At 39.8% G+C, this 21,712-nt stretch overlaps 1 long non-coding RNA gene across 1 annotated transcript in view; it reads left to right on the forward strand.

Moving 5' to 3' along the window:
* The first annotated feature begins 927 nt into the window (after positions 1-927).
* The window catches only part of LOC148043274 (uncharacterized), a 73,302-nt gene continuing 52,517 nt past the window's right edge, over positions 928-21,712 (forward strand). Inside the window, exon 1 of the long non-coding RNA XR_015698189.1 lies at positions 928-1,016. This is a non-coding gene — a long non-coding RNA (uncharacterized LOC148043274). The remainder of the gene's footprint in view (positions 1,017-21,712) is intronic.

Below are 21,712 nucleotides of genomic sequence, written 5' to 3' on the forward strand. Positions count from 1 at the left end.
GATGGCTTATTGTGGCTACCTTTCAATGCACAAAAACATCTATCAGGCTCCAAAACCCAAGAAAGACATGCAGTGATTCCTCTAAGCAGAATTCTCTATTGTTCCTCACTTACAGAAAATGGAGTTTGCTCTCTGTTCACTTGCCCTATTCGTGTTGGTGGGAGTGTTCTTGGTAGTTCCTTGATTAGGTTGTTGTTTACCATTTGATTGTTTGTCTGAGTTGGTAATTCCTACATTGGGATATTATTTACCGCTTGCTTTTTGATCCAGTATTAATCATGGTGTTAATCTCGCTCAATATCTCTGGGTGTTGATTGTTGGCATGGAGATCTTGTGGTCTTTTAGTTTTTTGATTCTCTCTTTTGAGGTATGTAGATGTTGTTTATCTCTCTGTGCCTATTGATGGCTGAATTGTCTGAGTGCCAGACGTCTAGGCATTCTCTGTAAGGCCTACTGTTTCTCCCAGTCTCTTTAATAAGCACATTTTTTTCCCTTCATATCTTGCTCTGAACTCCCTCCTCTGCCATTGCTCTTTTTATTTCAGAGCTTCATGCCTATTGCTACCCAAAGGACTATAGGGCAAATATTCACTTTATTGGCGCTCTATTCCATACTGCAAATGTCTAAATGTCAACCTCATAGCAGCCAGCCTGCAAAAATTATTACTGGTGAAAGAATTCAGATGGAAATTTGTTTCTATTTTGTCTTGCATATGCTGTCTCACATCTGTGAAAAGGGGAAAAAATGAGAATTCTGCATCACAGGAGACTTGGCTAAGTTCCTGGTAGAACATGCACTGGAATATATAATATTTGGCTGTAGTTGTATGAAAGACAATAGATACTTCTCTTTTCACTTTAGTGGAACAACACAAGTTTGCAGCCCAAGGAGATTACTGATCGCACAATGTTGTTTTGCTTTCTGGGTTACAAATCTTGTCTGTGTTCACCTCTCTGAGACTTAGACATTGGATTTCAGGAAGCGTACATTGATTAATGAAGTTCAAAGCAAGGACAGTAAGTAACAAGGGAATCAATACCCATTATTTAAACATGGACTAGCAGCCTGACTTTATTGTATAACAGTGGCCTGGTGGGATGTTGTGACAGAACATTTGTTTATGCAGCTTTTTCCAGATGAGCATTTTGTTGTTGTAAACTGAGACCAGAAAGATAGGGAAAACCAGGGGTAGACAAAAGGTAGTCTGGGATTTACCACTACAGCTCTTCTGTGTCAGTAGCACTAGATTAGCAATCTAGACAAAAATAATTACTGTAGTAAATGTTTTCTTAATTGCTGCTTAGTTTCAGTGTTCTAGAAGCTGTTGAATTTAACTGTATTCAGTTAAATCTCTTTGTGGCTCTTCTGACCATTTTTACAGCCAATTGGGAGTAAAACAATGCAGATCTGTATAAAATAGGTACAACTAAGTACTGTATTCTTGCATGGCAAAAGCTAGTCAGCTCTTAACAAACATTCCATGTCTATTTCTCTCTATTCCATCCTCCCAGAAATTAATTTGCATCCAGTTTAGGATTATTATTTTTTTAGAAATAGAAAGAAGGAAGGATAAAGGAAATTTCCTTGTATAGCTTAGTTGGGATTTGATGGAGAAAAGATGCTTCGGACTGTGGTGCATGTGTGAACTTATTAATATTGTTATATTTTCACCTTGCCTTTTTTATAAGTAGTATCCCTAAACCAGACAGATAGTTCAATGAATTAACATTAATAGTTTAAACACTACCATTCTGATGGTAGGACATTTTCTGGTTTGATTTTTTTTTAATGCTGTTTATTCAAACAAAGCATTATATTGAGATATAAAGGTTACTATCAGGGGGGCTAAATTGGTCAGTAGATTTTTTTGAATATGTGGAGGCCATATGGTATATGTTCATCCTCCAGTCTGGGAAAATGACACAGGCTGTGGAGCTAGCTACCACATTTCTACTTTTCTTCTCTTTGGCTCTGGTGCTATGCTCCAATTAACTAACTGAGTTAGCAGTCACTGACTAGAGTTAGCTTAGCCCTATGTATGGCTAGGTTTGTTTTGCGCTAAATTTAACCCCTGGGGATTTGCTAAGTGGGTCAGTTGACTTTTTTTTTTGTATCCCCTCAACACAATAACCCTCCCTCCCACTGACCCAGTTGTATGTACAGGAACAGAGCATTGTGTGTGAGAAAAAAGAGACTAAACAGGGGAGGGGAAACATGCATCCTCTCTTCTCTTTTCCTCCCTCCCTCCCCCTTCTCGCTGTACAAGACATAAAATCAGCAAACTATCTCAGCAATAAAGACACAGAGCGAGCTTTTGGTTAGAAGGGAGTTCTGAGGTGATTTTTAAACACAGCACGATCACATCCTCTACTTTCCCACTTCTTAGCTTTAGTTCAGTTTACCTTCTCTTTGACTCCTGTTGTCTCTCAAGAGTTTCCTAAATGGTATAACGTGCCTCCTTTCCTCTAGCAATTTCCAGGTGACCACATCATTACACTTTTTGCCCATATCCTGCTGAGGAGTCTCTTAGTTAGTGATACTTCAGGAGTCTGGCTAGTAAGTAAGGACATCAAGTTCAAAAAGATATGATATTAAGGGCATGGTGTTCTGCTGGTAGCTTAAAAAAAAGTAAAATAAAAAAATAAAAGTAAAAACCTTCCAAATTTCAGACTTCACAGTGTAGAAAGCAGTCTAACATTTGTTGCAATGAGTTGCTTATCCTTAATTGAGTCATTTATCACTAATGATTTCATCTACTTGATCTTTTATCTTAACAGCCCTTTCTAACTGAGAATTCATTCATCTGTTTGTTCATGATTTTTCTGATAACAAAGGATAACCCACCCACCCCCACCCCCAAAAAGATCAGGGCATTTGGGAACATTTTTTTTCTCTTATTATTTCAAGATATTTCAGATACATCCATTGTGGACTGCCATTTTGTCTAGATCCTCAATCATGAGAAAGAGAAGCTGGTCAGAGCAAAATTCCCAGGCACATTTCATGGCAACCTCACAACAGTTCAAATTATTTCCAAAGATGCTAGACTTTCTTTCTGACTCTAAGGAATCTGTTGATAATGTCATAGATCAATTTATTCACAAATGTGCAGCCAGTTAAAAATAGGATTATGGATCAACATGGGATTTAAATTCAACTTTATCTTTCACTTAATGGCTATTGTGGGAAAGAGTTAATGGTCTGGCTTTTCCTTCATGGATAGCACATATTATCGTGATACATTAAACAGACAGCACTTGAGTGAGAAATTCTTGCTGGGATTGTGCAAAACCATAATACGCAGAGAATATGCGTACATATAACATTCATTATTCTTCTATAACTTTTAAATACTGGCATAGATAGTATTAACATTATTTAAACTTGGTTTAAATCTGTTGCTTGGGGTTTGGGTAGACTTTTGGTAGATGTGGATTTTTTAAAAACAGGGTATTTATTATTATTGCATCTATCTGGAAAAAGTGCCACACAATTATTGCTAGATATTAAAGGAAGTAACTGGATGGTCTGATCAATAAAAAATAAATGTCTTAAGGTCTTCCTAATTCAGGAAGGTACTTGGCAAAGAAACAGTGTGAAAAGCCTATTTTTTTAAAAAAAAGTTTTTGGAATTAAGGAGAGAGAAGTCCATTGGTTTAAAAAAGAAATATAAAAATGAGTAATTCTCTAGAGATAGTAGTTAATTTATATACTGTTGTTGGTAAAGTAGGAAGTCAGAAACTAGCCGGTGAAGTAGGAAAGGAAGAATTCTACATGCATTCTTTAAGCCAAGGACAGTCAAATCCATTTTTGTGTCCTAACATCATCTGGCAATGATGTGACTTCCCAAATGCTTGCATATAGATAATAAGGGATGATGGGAAATAAATTGAAACTCCAGGGAATTACATTTCTAGGACTGTAATAAGGGCGGAGGGGGTTTCATATTGTAGCTGCAAATATCTCCATGACTCCTCAGGTAGAATTCATAGCCAGAGTAATTTTTTAGCAACATTGTCCAGTATGCCAGCTGCATCCCCTCATAGACAGTAATGATTGTTTCTAATGCTACATTTTTGTACTCTCCAGATTTGATTTCTCTAATGAACTGTATGTGGAGCTGTCTTTGGGAATCACTCAAAACCTCAAATGGTACCAAATGCTGTACCCAGATTGTTCTCCAGAAGATCCTGTAAAAACCAGATTATACCAATGCTGAATATTTACATTGCATGTCAATTCGTTTCTGGGTCACTGTAACAGAAATATCTTTATTAGAACCCATAATGAAGTAGATCCCTCTACATAGAGCCAATATGGGCTAGTGGTTAAGGCACCGGACTAGAAAGTAGGAGGCTGTGAGTTCTACAGCTGCTTTAAGTGATTAAAAACCAGGTGGGGGACATTGGACCAATCATTCTCTCTCTCAGACCAAATCACCTCATAGAGCTGTTGTGGGGAACAGAGGAGGAATATGTGTTTGATATGTTCGCTGCCTTGAATTATTTATAATTGAATTATTTATAAAAAAAATAATAGAGGTAGGATACAAAGAAACAAATAAAACAAGAACATACATACATGCTTAAAAAGATACAAGTTTTACACATTGTATCTTATTGTATAATCACTTTCCCTTTTGAGCATTCTATCTGTGTTTACAGCCTGTAACAATTAAGATAACAGCATGTACTCCCTAGTCCAATACCTACAGAAGGGAGGATGAAAACAATGAAGCTGATGATCTCTCATTTAGGATAACTATGGTAGATGGCCATCCCTCTGAATTGTGACCAAGTAATTAGGGGAAAAAAGTGGCCATAGACCTCAGTCATTTTAATAATAAACTTGTATGTCACCTGACTCTCTATAACTGCGCATGTGCGAGGAAGATGGCTTCCTGAGCTTTTCGCTCGGGGTTTGAGGAGAAAGGAAACCTTGAAAAAAATTGACCCTCTTCTGTAGCCAGACTACTGAAGGGCAAAGCCTGGGTATGAGGATCCTGAGAGGGTGCTGGAAAAACGAACACCTGGAAAAACGCTGTCCGGACGGCTTTGGGCGACGCGGTATCGGGCGGTGCTGAGAAGCCTGCAGGCGGACTCCCCCCCCTACAGACGGCGTGGGCGGCGGCTTCCAGCTGACGGACCGCCGCAGCTTGCCTTCCTGTGCGAAACAACGGAGCCGCTGGAACGTGAAGCCTCCCCTCCCTCCTCTTGTGGACGGCGGTTTCTAGCGGATGGCAGTTCCAGCGCTGTATTAGCTTGTGTTAGATTGCCGCGGTCCTGCCTTTGTTCTGCGTGGCGTCGCTGGGCCTTTGAACTGGACGCCCCCCCCTTTCCACCCTCCATCGTGGATGCAGCGCTCAGCTTTGGACCCAGATTGTCATGGTCCTATTTTATTCATCTTGCTGAGACGCTGGGTGAGCTGTCCTCAGGGTGGTTGGTGAGTTGGTGAGTTTGTTCCTGAGACGCCGTGGGCCGAAAGGTTAGGCTCGTTGCTGTTACTGCTGCCGACCAAACGCACCCCCTCTTCCATCTCACCCTTTGAACTTCTGACTATCATGGCCTGTTTTTCGGCTCATGTTGCTGTTGCCGCTGCTATCCGTGGCTGCTTTAGGAGCCCCCATTTTAGACGCTTGACTGTCCTTGCCTTTCGATCGGCTTTACCCCCACCTTTACCCTTAAGACCAACATTTTGGAACAAGCTGGGATATTTGAATCCACCTCCAGCCTTGCTGAGACTCCCAGCCATTTTCCTGTATACCATCCTGCACTTGAACTTTGCAGAAAGAAGAAGGCAGGGGACGAATAGGACATGGGCAGGGGGCCTGCTTGGCACCTTCTCCCAACTGACATTAATCCTCTAACTATTTCAAACTTTTTAAACTCTGGGGCTCTGCCCCCTGTTGCTGGACTCTACAGAGGAGAAGTTCAAAATATTAAGTTTCCCCTCTCTTGCGCAATTTTTAAATCGGTATGATGAGTGCATGAGATTGTATGTGATTGAGTGAATGTCCCACTTTTACTATTTGTTACCATTGTACTTTATATGTTTTAACTCTTATGCGGGGACTGCTTGGGTGAGTGAATGAGTATGTCTGATTCGGAGGACCTGCCGGGGAAAGTGGGGGCCATTGGGGTGGTTGGGGGGACTACGCCCACGGGAGAGGGTCGGAGCATTGCGGTCATGACAGGGAGAGGCAGATATGGCGGGGACTTTAGGGCAGGCCATCATCGGGGAAGGAGGGCTCGCTGTGTCATAGAGATCCCTCCTTCCGGCCCTAGGAGTCCCACTCCAAGGTCAGATGGCGCGGGTGTTCAGGACCCTGGTCTCAGGCTGCTGTCGCTAAATGCCAGGTCTGTTGTTCATAAGGCCCCCCTCATCCGGGACTTGATAACTGATGAGGGCGCAGACCTGGCATGTATTACTGAAACATGGCTGGGCCCTGAGGGAGGAGTCCCCCTCGTCAAGATGTGCCCAGCCGGATTTCAGGTGCTACACCAGCCGAGAGCCCAGGGAAGGGGTGGCGGTGTGGCTATTGTAGTCCGGGAGTCTTTAGTACCTCGTAGGATCCCTGCTCCGGAGCTTGTCGGGTGTGAGTCCCTGCTAGTGAAGCTGGACCTCAAGGGTCAAGTGGGTTTGCTGCTTACGTACCTGCCTCCCAACTACGTTGCAGCAGCCCTCCCCTCGCTCCTCAAGTCAGTAGCCGAGCTAGCGGTTGAGTTCCCTAGACTTATAGTTCTGGGGGACTTTAACTTGCCTTCGCTCGGTGAACACTCTGATGGAGCGCAGGAGTTCATGGCTTCCATGACAGCCATGGGCTTGACTCAAGTAATTCGAGGCCCAACTCACTCAGCGGGTCACACGCTTGACCTCGTATTCCTCTCGGAGCAGTGGAGTTACGATCTTGGTCTGAGGGGTAATGAGATCATACCCCTGTCGTGGTCAGACCACTACCTACTGAGGCTAGACTTCCGGAGGCCAAACCCCCACCGTAGGGAGGAGGAACCGACCAGCTGGTTCCGCCCCAAGCGACTGATGGATCCTGTTAGGTTCCAGACGGAGCTTGGGGTTATTCCTGATACCCTCGCCCACAGTTCGGCGGAGACCCTCGTCGCTGCCTGGCACTCGGCAGCTTCGGAGTCTCTAGACCGGATTGCGCCGCTACGGCCCCTCCGGGTCAGCGGCCCCCGGAGGCCTCCTTGGTTTACTGAGGAGCTCCGGGAGGTAAAGCGCCGGAGGAGACGCCTAGAGCACTCGTGGAGGTCCGATAGGTCCGAGTCGAAACGGGCACTTTTGACAGCATGCACCAAGGAGTATATTCGGACCTTAAGAACAACAAAAAGAACATACATTGCCTCCTTGGTAGCGTCCGCCGAGTCCCGCCCAGCCGCCCTGTTTAGGATAACCCGCTCCCTCCTAAATAGGAGGGAGACGGGGGACTCCTTACAGGGTAAGGCTGAGGAGTATGTCCAGTTCTTGGCGGACAAAGTTGCCCGGTTTCGAGCGGACCTAGACTCCACCCCAGTAGATCCAGCCGAGACACAAGGAGAAAACTTGGCAAACCATCTCTGGGTTGAGTTTCAGGAAGTTGCCTCTGGGGATGTGGACAAGGCTATGCGAGCTGTGAGTGCCTCCACCTGCATACTGGACCCGTGTCCCTCCTGGCTGGTTGCCAACAGCAGTGAGGTGACACGAGGCTGGATCCAGGCGGTTGTTGCCGCATCTCTTCGGGAGGGGTACTTTCCCACCGCGCTTAAGACAGCGGTGGTAAGACCCCTCCTGAAGAAGCCGTCTCTGGATCCAGCTGTTCTTAATAACTATCGTCCAGTCTCCAACCTCCCCTTTGTAGGGAAGGTTGTTGAGAAGGTGGTGGCTCTCCAGCTTCAGCGTACCTTGGAGGAAGCTAACTATCTTGACCCCTTCCAGTCTGGCTTCAGACCCGGTTACAGCACAGAAACCGCTTTGGTCGCATTGACTGATGATCTCTGGAGAGCTAGGGATGGAGGCCATGCTTCCATCCTAGTTCTCCTGGACCTCTCAGCGGCTTTCGATACCATCGACCATGGTATCCTTCTGCGACGACTGCGGGAGATAGGGGTGGGCGGCACTGTCTTGCAGTGGTTCTCCTCCTATCTCTCGGACAGGTCGCAGTCGGTGTTAGTGGGGGGGCAGAGATCGTCCCTGAGGCCCCTAACTTATGGGGTGCCGCAGGGGTCGGTCCTATCCCCCCTACTATTTAACATTTACATGAAACCACTGGGCGAGATCATCCGAAGGCACGGGATAAAATATCACCAATATGCGGACGATACACAGTTGTATCTGTCCGCCCCGTGCCAACTCAATGAAGCGGTGGACGTGATGAACCGGGGACTGGAAGCCGTTAAAGACTGGATGAGAGCAAACAAGCTGATACTCAACCCAGACAAGACCGAGTGGCTGTTGTGTTTCCCTCCCAAAAATTTGACCACCATACCATCACTCAGGCTGGGGGGACAAAATTTAAACCCCTCAGAAAGGGCCCGCAACTTGGGAGTCCTCCTGGATTCACAGCTAACTTTTGACCACCATCTCTCAGCTGTGACCAGGGGGGCATTTGCCCAGGTTCGCCTGGTGCGCCAGTTGCGGCCCTACCTGAATCGGGAGGCCCTCACAACAGTCACTCGAGCCCTTGTGATCTCTAGGCTGGAATACTGTAATGTGCTCTACATGGGGCTGCCCTTGAAGAGCATCCGAAGACTACAGCTAGTCCAGAATGCGGCCGCGCGAGTGATCGTGGGCGCACCACGGTTCGCCCACATAACACCGATCCTCCGTGGGCTGCACTGGCTACCTGTTGGTCTCCGGGTGCACTTCAAGGTCCTACTCACCACCTATAAAGCGCTCCATGGTAGTGGATCTGGCTATTTGAGAGACCGCCTTCTGCCAATTACCTCCCTGCGTCCCATCAGATCGCATAGAGTTGGCCTCCTCCGTATTCCATCCGCCAGTCAGTGCCGACTGGCGACTACTCGGAGGAGAGCCTTCTCTGTTGCGGCTCCGACACTATGGAACAATCTCCCCGTGGAGATTCGTACCCTCACCACCGTCCAGGCCTTCCGCACAGCCCTCAAGAACTGGCTAACCCGTCAGGCCTGGGGATAATCTTATTTCGCCCCTCCCGAATGCTGAGTGAATGTTGAGTTTTATTGTCTAATTTACTTTGTGCACATTTCTTTTTTCGTATTGTCCCACACTCCCCTTCCTTTTTTTGATTGTAAGCCGCCCTGAGTCCCCTCAGGGAAAAGGGCGGCCTATAAATAAACAAATAATAATAATAATAATAATAATAATAATAATAATAATAATAATAATAATAATAATAATTCTGGACACCATACAGGTTTATTGAAATGAACTCTCCGCTTGTACCTGAAGACCCAGGAAGAAGCTATCAGGGATCCATCTGCTATCACTTTGAAGATTCCTGAAAAACTGAAGGGATATAGTCTGATGTATTTTCTTCTTCTTTTGTAACTCTCTTAATTCTGAAAGCCAGCTTGGTGTACTGGTTAAGGCATGAGGCTAGAAACCAGAGGAGCAGGATCTTGGGCCAATGGGCCAGTCACTCTCAACCCCAAGAAGAAGAAGGCATTTTTGAAACCTTGCCAAGACAACTGCAGGGATTAGCCCAGGTAGGCAAGACTTGAAGGTATCTCCCAGCCCACTCATACATCACCCTTGATACCTTAATGTATGCTCCCTAAAATTTCTTTGGCAGACACCCTGATGTGAGATTACTGCTTTTGAATGCTAGAAGCTAACAGCTATTGAATGGCCACAAATGCCATTCTCTGTGAGATCCAGAAATCCAGATGTCTGTCCAACTTGTGAGTTTTCTGTAGTTCTTTTCTGCCTCTAATTCATTGTTCAGATTTTTGTACCTCAGATCACGACTGAGGGCACCTGGTGAACCCCTTCCTTGTGCAGGTTTCCTAGCATCCACTAAAATAATCTGGGCAGGGCTGCCTCTGGTGGTTCATCCATCCCCTTGGGAGGTCAAGTCTTTTCTTTTCTTTGATGACATCAGTTCTGTGGAACTATACAATCTTAGACCTTTCATCTGCACTGGTCATTAAGAAGGCTGTAAATGCCTCTCCCTTTCAGCTAGTCTGCTGAGTTCAGGTTTTTATTTTAAACGTTTTAAATTTGTCCCCAATTATAATTTATTTCTACTTATATGCCTTACATATTTATGTTTTAAATTATAAACAGATTTGGGTGGTGATGTTATATTTGATGATGGGCACTTGAAAACTCAAACTAATTTTTTAAAAATGAAAAAAATTAGGCTGAGCCAGAAAAATACCAGCCTGGACGGTATGTTTTGGCCTGAACATGACTTTTGCTGAAAGAAATGTTATTGAAAGTGGGAAACGAAGTGTGTCTGTCATTCTAACAACTCAGGTCAAACAAGCTATTAGTCTCTAGCCTCTCTAGCCACATTTTAGGCACAGTTAGTGCTATTGTAAAAAAAAACCACACCTGGTTACAAAAATGCTGCTAAACTAGTCTAGAAGTTTTTAAACAGAAACAAAAGGAAGGCTCTAATTTGCTGTGCATGCTGCCCCCTCCTGTTTTTTCTTTTTTCATTTTTTTTTCATTCCACAAATAGCCATAGAAGGTTGTGGCAATTCAGGGAGCTGAATGCTCTTTCACTTTTATGTTTTGAATTTTCCTTTCAGGGAGCTGATTGACTCTTAGTGTTTTCTTGCCAGCAGAAGGAAAGATGATTGAAGGCTGGTTTGAAATTCACTTGTGAAGGATCAGTCTGGGTGGCAACAGGAGAACTGCCAAGGGGAAATACTCCAAGAAATCAGAAAGGCTAAAGATTTGATATGTGCTTTGGTTGATTTTATTTCATTTCATTTCTTCTCAATTGACATCCTTATGTGCGTTTTTCTTCAAATGAAGTACTTTTTTGTTCTCACCTGCCATGGACCCATTTTGTGATGAGTCACCTAGAAGAACTGTCTTATTTTTACTCTCTTTTTTATTAGTTTCAAAGGGATGCAAAGACATGTAGTTTGCCTAAGGAGGCATCACTCAGTAGTAGACTCCCTGATTTGTTTGAAAAATTCCCAAAGTCTCCATTTTAAAAGAATCCTGCAAGTAAATGATGAACAGGATTTCTAAGGGAGATTCTGGGTCATTTTTGCTTAGATGGGTGCATAGAGTTTCATCTAGTGAGATAGTGTTTTATGAAACTATAATTATTCTTATCTAGTTCATAATCTGGCGTTTCCAGGATATTTCCTGGACCAAATATAATTTTGGATCCCCCAGAGGGAGCCCTCTTATGGAGTATTATGAAGTTGTTACCATGGCAACTCCACTGCATTGTACAATAGAAACCATTTTATGGAAGTACAGTAGAAGCCATTTTAAGGCACAACAGACTGTTATTAACAGAACACATACCGGAGTATGTGTAGGGGTGTCTTACCCCCACAATATTTATTTCTAGAGAGTAAATCATCTGTGTATCAAGTTGTGTGTGTGTGTGTGTGTGTGTGTGTGTGTGAGAGAGAGAGAGAGAGAGAGAGAGAGAGAGAGAGAGAGAGAGAGAGAGAGAGAGAGAGAGAGAGAGAGAGAGAGAGATAAATAAATAAATAAAGGGAAATTATTTGGGCATACCAGGGGTTGTGACACATTATGCGTGCACATGCACACACACACACATATATACACACACACACACAGACTGATGTGGAAAAATGTGCAATTTACTGTCTCAAGAAGTTAAAAATCTATGTAGGATGTTTCAGAACTTTGATTTTTGTACATTCTGATAACTGATCTCACTCACTAGATATTTCATCAAAGAATAGATTGGAAATAAATCCACTGTATGTCAGGTTTTCTATTTTTCAAGTCCTAATTTTGTTCTCCCATCAAACCATGTTAAAATATAGGTTTTGAGATATAATATGTTTAAGTGTATGTCCAATGTGCATCACATGCTTTTGTGTTCAATGAGGGACTTTTTGAGCTGTTTTCTGTTTTTCTTTTATCAATTCCATTTTCCCCTTTTGCACTAATCAGTAACTTCAAAGGTCTAAGGCATGTAAAACCTCTCTCCTCTCCTGACTTCTGCCTGCTCTCATGTTGCCTCTCTCTCAAGAAGAGTTATACTAGCCTGGGGAAGAGGAACTGTTGTGCCTATATATCACTAAAAGTAGCATTGGAAGAGACCCAAATTAACCTTTCCATCATTGCTTTAAATTGGTTCCTTCCAGCTGCAATTGGACTACAACTCGCATCTGCCATAATCAGCATGGCCAATGGCCAGTGCTGACTGGCTGAGTAAGAGTCAATCCAAGGACATTTGCCGCAGCTATTTGTCCTGCTTATTTCATTTTTGGTCTGTCTCTCATGCTTATTACCTCCCACTTCACCATCTTGACCTTGTCTAATTGTCAAGCATTATTTCTCAAATCTAAGTTTGAGCTGCTTAATCCTTGAAGGTTACAGCTAAAAAATCTTTTTGAGATCCTATCACACGATAAGCCATTTTTAGACTCTGCACAGTTTCTCTGAGCAAAAATGAAAATTCCAGGCATTCTTGGATTAAATAGTTATGGGAGAGAAAAGTTAAGTCCTATCCTGGCTTTCTAAGTAGCTCTTTGCCCTCTCCTCTGTCCTTTCCTCACGACAGCTGATCACATCCCCCTCTTCCCCGATGTCTAACATGTCTTGCAACACAATCAATACATTTCATGGTGTGTTTACTTCAGACAATGTTCAGTTATTAGTGTGAAAAAGGAGAAAGGACCTGTTAATCTAAAACACTCTTATGTCTAACACCAGACCATCAGTGCTAGAACCTTATTTTTATTTCCTTTGTTTGTGTCTGCTCTGTCCCTCCTTTGGAAGAGTTATAGCCATTTCGTGGTTCCCTGTGTTATTTTCTTCCCCCCTAATCATTAATTTCATGTTTGAAACATCATTTGTCTCAAAACATAATATCAGTGACTGGCTTTCACCATGATTGCCTGTTAGACATAAACCATGGATACAAAAAGCTTTTGTGTGTGCATGTGTAAAGAACTGAATGGACAGATATGTGCTATAAGAGCTTGTCTGATACTGACTTGAAAATCAAAAGAAAATACAGTAAATTGCAAAAGAACATAGAAACAGGAGAGGTTGGCTCTATACTAAGATCCAGCCTACCATTTCTCAGCACCCAATGCAAATAGGGATGCAGATGCAACCGAAAAGGATCTTTCAGAATTAGCAGTCCCCAAATTTTGCTGTGCAATTCTTCAGTAAAAATTATTTTACTTAAAAAAGTATGCATTCATAGAAAGGGAAGGCCAAATATGTTTATTATATGGCCCTAAGGATAGCAGTATTTTAAAACAGTAAATCTATCTTTTACACACGGTGATGATACATTCGTAGAATAACAAGGAAAAATTTAAAAGGCCAAGAAATTTTCTAGAATACTATTCATAGGTTAATTGGAAAGACTTATTCATGGAGCATCAGAGAGATAAACAGAAAAAAATATATCTGCAAAACCATGGCATTAAATCCAGCGTAGCAGAAATGAGCAACATTTATTTGCAGTGAAAAGCTCTTTGCCAGAAATATTTTAATTCTGTACCAAAGGTCTAATCCTAAAAATTGGTGTAAACATAATATGCCTGAGTGGCATTTGGCCATAGCTTTTGATCCTGCAACTGTTGTGCCCACAAGTATCATGAATCTTGATATGACTGAAATATTTAAGCAAGGATCTAATATGTCATTTTCTTCTTTTAAATTTTTTTAAATCTGTTCAGCTATGCTAAGGGTAAGTGGGAATGTCCAAATGGCATATGGCATTGCAATGCCAGCCCTGTCCTTTTGCTCCCCTGTGGTTGTCACAACATCTGTTGACATAAGGACTTAAGGGAAGAGGGTTTTCTTTGACTAATGTGCCCCTGACCGTCTCCATTCGCATTTCTCCTGCTGGTCTTGAAAACTCCTCAATGCTCTGGTGCCAAATTTTGAGAGGAATAAGGAAGAAAGTAAAAGAAAAAAAAGAGAAACTATTAAAACTCATTTTATTAATAGGTTTAAAGAGTTTCCCTTTGAGTAAAATTGAATTTATTAAATCATGGAACCTAATTTAATTTCATCTAGTGAGAAAAAAACTTTATTAAAGTTTTGCATGCCATTTTGTTGATAATAGAATAGAAATGGTTTTTCATTTCTTTCTTTCTCTCTCTATATATATTTTTGGTTTAATTTCCTGGTAGTGTCTATTTCAAATACTAACCCACTTCAGCCCCATTTAGCTTCTGAGCCCCAATAGGTTGGACAGATGCTACCACTTGCTGAGATCGTTATGAAAGGCATTTTTTTTTTAAAAAAAGCCCCAAATGGAATACTAAACATTGAGATGCATGATGATGAAGTCAGTCTTTCCTATAAAAAGACCTTTCAGTATTTCATTGCACCTCCCCTCCCTTTTTATTGTAAGCCGCCCGGAGTCCTCTGGGAGTGGGCGGCATACAAAACTAATAAACTAACTAACTAATCTAAATTGAAGGGCAGAGTATAATCCTCAGGAGACCTCAAATGCAAGGTGCGGATAGTTGCAGTTCAGTTTCCCCAATCAAATTTAGATTTTATTTTTGCTTTAAAAAAACAGAAGTTGTTTAGTCATGACCCAGCAATTTAGCCATTATTAATTTTATCTGAGAGCTCTTGTATACTCGTCTCATGAGAAGGTTTATATCCTATTTCTTAATCAGAAATGCATACCGCAGTATAATTTTTTATATCTATATCTATGTATCTCCATCTCTGTCTTTATCCCCATCTCTCCTTTTATCATCTCTTTCAAAACTGGACACATTGATCAAACAATTTATAATGGGGTCATATGAAAAGATTCAGAAGCAAATTGATTGATTGATTATATGCCATCAAATCCTTGTTGATTTTTTTAAAGACCATATAAATAGATTTCCTCTATGACAATCTCTCCCTAATCTGGTCCTTTAGTTTCTTCAATGATAGATACATTGAAAACTGTAAATGAGTCCATCTATAACTCTCCTATCTGGCTTATGATAGTAACAGTCTCTGTGTATATTTGTGTAGGTACGTTAGCATAACTCCATTGAGCCTGGCATCTCATTTACAGAAAACATATTTTACTGCGTAGGGGTTATCTTAAAATACACAAATAAATTCATATTAGAATGGATTTTAAATTTGTGAGGCCTAATCTTACATTTAAAAGTCAGTTTGGTGTAGCGGTTCCAAGCATCAGATTAAAATTGGAAGAACATGAATTCTAGTCCTGCCTTAAGTACTAAAGCCAGGTGACCTTGGGCCGCTCTCTCAGAAGGAGGCAATGGCAGACCATGTCTGAAACCCTTTCCAAGAAAACTGCAGGGACCTAGTCCAGGGGATCTCAAGGAGTTAAGACTGAGCCATAGGTACTCAAGAGATACTCCATCTGAACAGAAGTATTGAAGCAGAAAAAGATTCCATTTTGTTGGAACAAGCAGGAAAGCAATTTTCAGCAACAAAAATGTAGAGTAAATTTTACACCAAAGGCTAAAGAATTCATTTCGAAATATAGAGCAGACTTAGACAAAGACTCAAGAGGTCACAGAGAAGGATGCATATGAACAATAAAAACTTGAAAATACTGAAGAACAGATTGTGGAGATGGGAGCCAAAGAATTTGCAGGCTGTTTGACTAATTATGGACTATACATTTATAATATGGAATACAAATAGAGCCAATGCTACTCAAATAAAGAAAAAAAAGGTATTTCATTGTCTGAGAAAATTAAATCAGGATGTAATATGCCTATAAGAGACACATATTAAAAAATGTAAAATATCTTATGTATAGCGTTTTTCATAAAATCAAGGTAGGGTAAAACATTAAATAATGTAATTAACAATGAATAAATGAAAGAATGAATAAATAAATTAATGAATATACACATTTATTTCATCAAATTCTATCCATCCATCCATCCATCCATCCATCCATCCATCCATCCATCCATCCATCCATCTATCTATCTATCTATCTATCTATCTATCTATCTATTTATCTATCTATCTAAAATATATGGAGGGCAAATTACAGATTGCAGTAGGCTCCTTCCTAGTGAAGCAAATGTAGAATTAGAGTCTTTTTTTAAAGAAAGGAAGAATGGAAATAAGCAACATTTTACAAGAACAGATGTGGATAAGATGCCTCCTCAGTGATGCTAATTTAAGTTGAAATGCCTCTGCCACTGTTACTCTTTAAAAAAAAGTATTTCTAAATGAGTGAGAATAACACCAATGTTCAAATGGCCTTTTCCCTTTTGCTCCAGATGATTCCTATCAACAGCTTTGCCGTACACCCAAATAAATAAAATAAAATGGTGTTCTCCTTTGCATAAGTCGGCCTTTCAGGGTCCTTGCTTAATTCATCTTTGAAAGCAACATCAGCAAAGGAATAGTTTTAAAGAACTCATTAAGGTCCTAGCCTTTATGTCATCTAAAGGTTAATGATGCACTTCCCCAGCTCTTGTGAGGAAAGGGTTTTATGAATGCCTTATTTAAAGCTGCAAAAATACCCTTCTTGGAAGGAAGTGCATATTTATGTGCATTTTTAAAACAAAACACATACAACATTTCCTCCTCCACCACCCCCAGCCCCATTCCAGAGAAACAGCCTGAACTGTCAGTTTGTCTAAACTTTCTTTGCCTGTCACTGCATTCTCATGATTAAATGTGACGATTATAATCATTAATGATGTTCTCTGTGGGTGGAATTTTGATGTGTAGAAAATAATTCTGTTTATATTGCAAAGTCAAAACCATCCCTTCCAGCTCAGCACCTGGAGGTCTCTAGGTTAGCTACTAACGGGTAGTTATATTTGTGTCACCGGATTTTAATATTAAATCCTGTAGCAATGGGAAAGAGGAAGGTATTTCACTCTACACTTTAATCTCTGCCATTCCTCTTAACTACAATAATCTGTTAGACATAAGTGAACTTGATTTGACCTAGACATGAACTTCTAAAAAGAGAGTTGGAGAGAAAGAGCAAAAGAACACGAGCGCGCAAGAGAGTTCTTGTTTAATACACAGAGAATATTTGTGCAAATTTTCCGTTGTTAAGCTGTTTTTGCCTGGAGCCTTGTAAGAATACATTAAATCTTCTTTGTCTTTGAAATCTTGTCAGACCCGTTTGCAATACTCTATTGATGGGTTTGCAGAATTCAGTATGGCTTCAAAGTTCTTTTTGTGGGATTTGAAACCGGAAAAAAAAAATTGGAATGAAATGTAACGTTTCAGATAATTTGAAAATTGTGTATTACAAGAAATTTCCTCAGTAATGGCATTTTTGTTCAAACGCTTGTATTTCAAAACTGCAACTTTTCGTTTATGTTCTCCATGGATGTTAACATAAAACTAACGGCATATAGCTGGTGTGTGTGTTAAAATGCAATAACAATTATTGATAGAACAGTATCAAACAATGCAACTTATGTAGCGAATTCCATAGATATAATAGTTAAGATTCAAAACAGTATGTCTAAATATCTTGCATATTACATGCTTTCATTTTCTGACAAATTAAATAACATACTGAAATTCATTTATGTGTATGGAGCAATGTATGTTTCAAAATCTACTACCATTATCTTGATATGATTCATCCAAGATAATGGAAGGAATGCTTTACTCTCTTGAACATCTGTGTCTCAAAATATAGGTGCGTTTGTTCGAGTGTGTGCTTGTGTGTCTATGTTTGTATGAATGCAAAAGATTCAGTGAGACTATCTATCTACTCACTCTAATACAGACACAAAAACTGAATGGGTAGCATCATGGGATCTTCTCCACTCTCACACATAGACACACCCAAACTGAAATGCACAAACACCTATATTTTGCTGGGGAATAAAGAGAAACAACCAAATGAGTCAGGAAAAAAATATATTAGCTGCTTTTATTATTCAAAATGAAATGTTTTATATATGTTTCCATGCATTGCAAAGCAACTCTTTCAAAGCATTTCCTCAGTGATAGCAATATTAATAGTAGTTGTATCAACATAATTTATATTATTATTATTATTATTTGCAACAACAAAATTGTATCACAGAGGCCAGTTGTTTCACTGGATTTGGCATTGATTACTAGTCGGGCCCTGCCTAGGACGTCGTAACGTATTTTCGTAATATGCTTGCAGATCCAAGCAGTGCGGCTTTTTGCATTTGACTGATGGTGATTTTGTCAATTTTTAACTGTTTTAAATGTAATTCCAGTGCTTTTGGAATAGCACCCAGTGTGCCAATTACCACTGGAATTACCACTGCTGGTTTGTGACATAATCGTTGAATTTCGATTTTTAAGTCCTGGTATTTTGCTATTTTTTCATATTCCTTCTCGTCGACCCTGCTATCACCTGGTATTGTGATGTCTATGATTGTAACCTTATTTTTCTCAACCAGTGTGATGTCTGGTGTATTATGCGCCAGTATTTTGTCCATTTGTATACGGAAATCCCACAAGATCTTGACCATCTAGTTTTCGGTGACTTTTTCAGGCTGATGTTCCCACCAGTTTGTTGATGTTTTAATATTATAATTTTTGCACAAATTCCAATGGATCATTTGTGCTACTGAATTGTGCCACAATTTATAATCAGTCTGCACAATTTTTTTACAGCAGCTGAGTATGTGATCAATAGTTTCATCAGCTTCTTTGCAAAGTCTGCATTTGGCATCATCAGAGGGTTTTTCAATTTTGGCCTTAATGGCATTTGTGCGGATAGCTTGTTCTCGCGCAGCCAGGATTAGTGACTCTGTTTCTTTCTTTAATGTACCTGTTGTTAACCATAACCAAGTTTGTTCACTGTCCACTTTATCTCTTATTTTTTCCAGAAATTGGCCATGCAGTGCTTTGTTCTGCCAACTCTTCATTCTTGATTTTATCACATCTTTTCTGTATTCTTGTTTTGTCTGTTGCGTCTTCAGTAGATTTTTGTTCTTTACTTCGATTAATAGATGTTCTTGACTTTCTTTTAAATAATCAGTCAGTGCATGTTTTTCTTCTTCAACTGTTTGCTTCACTTGCAATAATCCTCTGCCACCTGATTTTCGGGGCAGGTACAATCTATCAGTATCACCACGTGGATGTAAACTGTAGTGCATTGTCATTAGTTTACTGGTTTTTTGATCCAAAATGTCCAAATCAGCTTGTGTCCAGTTAACTATACCAGCTGTGTATCTTATAACTGGTATTGCCCAGGTATTTATGACCTTGATTGTATTTCCATCATTCAATTTAGATTTCAAAATTTTCCTAACTCTGTTGGTGTACTCTCGCCTGACAATAGTTTTTACTTCTCCATGCTTGATGTTATCCAACTGCAGAATGCCTAAGTATTTGTAGGCTTCATTTTCGTTGCATTTAATTATTATTATTATTACATACCCTGCCTCTATATCACATGGTACTCTAGTGAATAAAGTACAAACATTAATCAAAAATGTATAACAACAACTTGTGGTAGAAACGGCAACATTTTTCTAAATGCCATAACAGATTACATAATGAAACTATCACGTTATATATATAAACAATTAATGTAACCTAAACATCAATATAAGAAACCTGCAGTACAGTTGGTATGTTCAATGCTCTTTTTATTTGTAAAGTTCTTGTACTTTTAATCTGCAGATAGAGGGCTGTTTGGTCAGAACTGAGCCTCAACCCCTGCAACTTTAAGATGTGTGGATTTCAACTCTCAGAATTCCCCAGCCAGCATACTTAGTGTAGACATTGCTACTGTATTATGGCTTCATCTTTCCCCTCCACTCCAATTAAAGATCTGTTTGCAGAGGGAAAAAAAAACCTGTGGAAATAATTTTATATGGCTTCCCATTTGATAACTGGATGTCATTTGAAATAAACTGTAGAATATCTGAGCAATTAACTATATAGTTTTTCTTACACTGTAACACCTGAAAAAAAGAAGTTCAGTAAGTGAAAGGTTAAGTTTATTATTCTAGTTTTTCTTATTCAAAACTAAAATTTGGGAGACTGTTTACTAGGCATACCATACCTAACTGGCAAAGATCTCTAGATGGCAGGAAAGAGGTATCAATATTTCTTTCTGTTCAGTGCTACCATCAGTTTTCCAGTATTTTGTAACCCAAATCTGGTGGTCCTACACAATAATAACAATTTAGAATGACACTAGAGAGATTTTATCTGTGGCTGAGGAAAAATCCCCGTGGTTTAATCTACGTAGGATTTTTTTTTTCTATGCGGATTGAACTTTGAGAAAAGCGACCAGGACCAAATCATTGTAACAACTGGGAGTGTAAAGTTAAATCCTGACCCCTCCATGGATTAGATTCCTGGGATTAATTTTTAAGTAGGAAAGACATAGTTGCCTTTTAAAGACTGCATCAATGTGAAGCTGTCTTGTAAGGCTCAGTTAATGCTCTTGGGACAAAAAGCACAAATCCAAATTTGTGCTTTTGTCCATTTCATTTGTTCATAGAAAATGTGTTTGGATGTATTTAGTATCTGAATAATGACTACTTTTCAATCTATTATTCAAGTGATAGCTAAAATGAAATGAAATAATAAAATAAAACAATGAAACAAAACAAAATAAGATAAAAAGGATGTGATGGAAAGAATTGTCATAAAACACAAAAGACTTTTAGTATAGTTTTTCTTTTTCTTCCGTCTAATTCTTCACCCCATACTCAGTCCTTCATATATTTTATTCAGTATGAAAGGACAGCTTGGGAAGTGCAACTGAGGGTACAACCTCTCAGTGTACAAATTAACAGGTCTGTCTCTATTATTTTAATTAATTTAACTCATTATTTAATCTCTCTGCACATTTTATGAAAACTTTTAATTTCAAGCCTTCAACAAAATTCCATGGCAGATTAGAACATTAATATGTAATATATACAGTATATTGTTTCATATTGATGAACCAAACAAACAATTTAAAAAAGCTCCAAAATAAGTTTTTGTCTTCCTGTTTGTAAGAATGATGGGACTCACAAGATGTAGAACAAAAAAGGATGCGGATCACTTATTTCTAAACATTCTTTTTAAAGACATGATTTATAAACAAATATTCAAAGATAAACAATGTACAGGTTGTGGTCAAGTCTTCTCCAAAGTGGCCCTGTAGCCAACTACAGAACTTATCCTAGTGACTGTATTGATTTAATAAATATGATTACAAACACCTGCTCCATTTTTATACGTTCACTTTGTAGAATATGCAAAAACTGCAGTTAGGTATTAAAGTCAACAAATACATATTAGCAGTTATCTGTGAAGTTCAATCCTGAGGTATGATTACTAGAAATAATATATTTAATGAAATCAATGATACAGTTTAAATTTCATTAGGTGTACTCTAAGTATGATGACTTGATTCACAGCCAAAATTAGTTAATTTTCTGTATTCCCTATTTTAATGTTTAAGGCAGCATATATGATATAATTTCAAATGGACATTGGAGGTAAAATCACATATATGAATAAATATTCCTCTTCCCAAAGGTCATTTAATTTGGGGTCCATTTAAAAAGTCTTAACACATGAAATAAATGATTAGAATGTTACAGAATAATTGTAATAGACCAGATGGCTAAGAAAAATTGATAAA

This window comes from Thamnophis sirtalis, unplaced genomic scaffold (assembly GCF_051295495.1).
Source record: "Thamnophis sirtalis isolate CommonGarterSnake01/CBP01778 unplaced genomic scaffold, rThaSir2_p1.2 scaffold_12, whole genome shotgun sequence".
Lineage (NCBI taxonomy): Eukaryota > Metazoa > Chordata > Lepidosauria > Squamata > Natricidae > Thamnophis > Thamnophis sirtalis.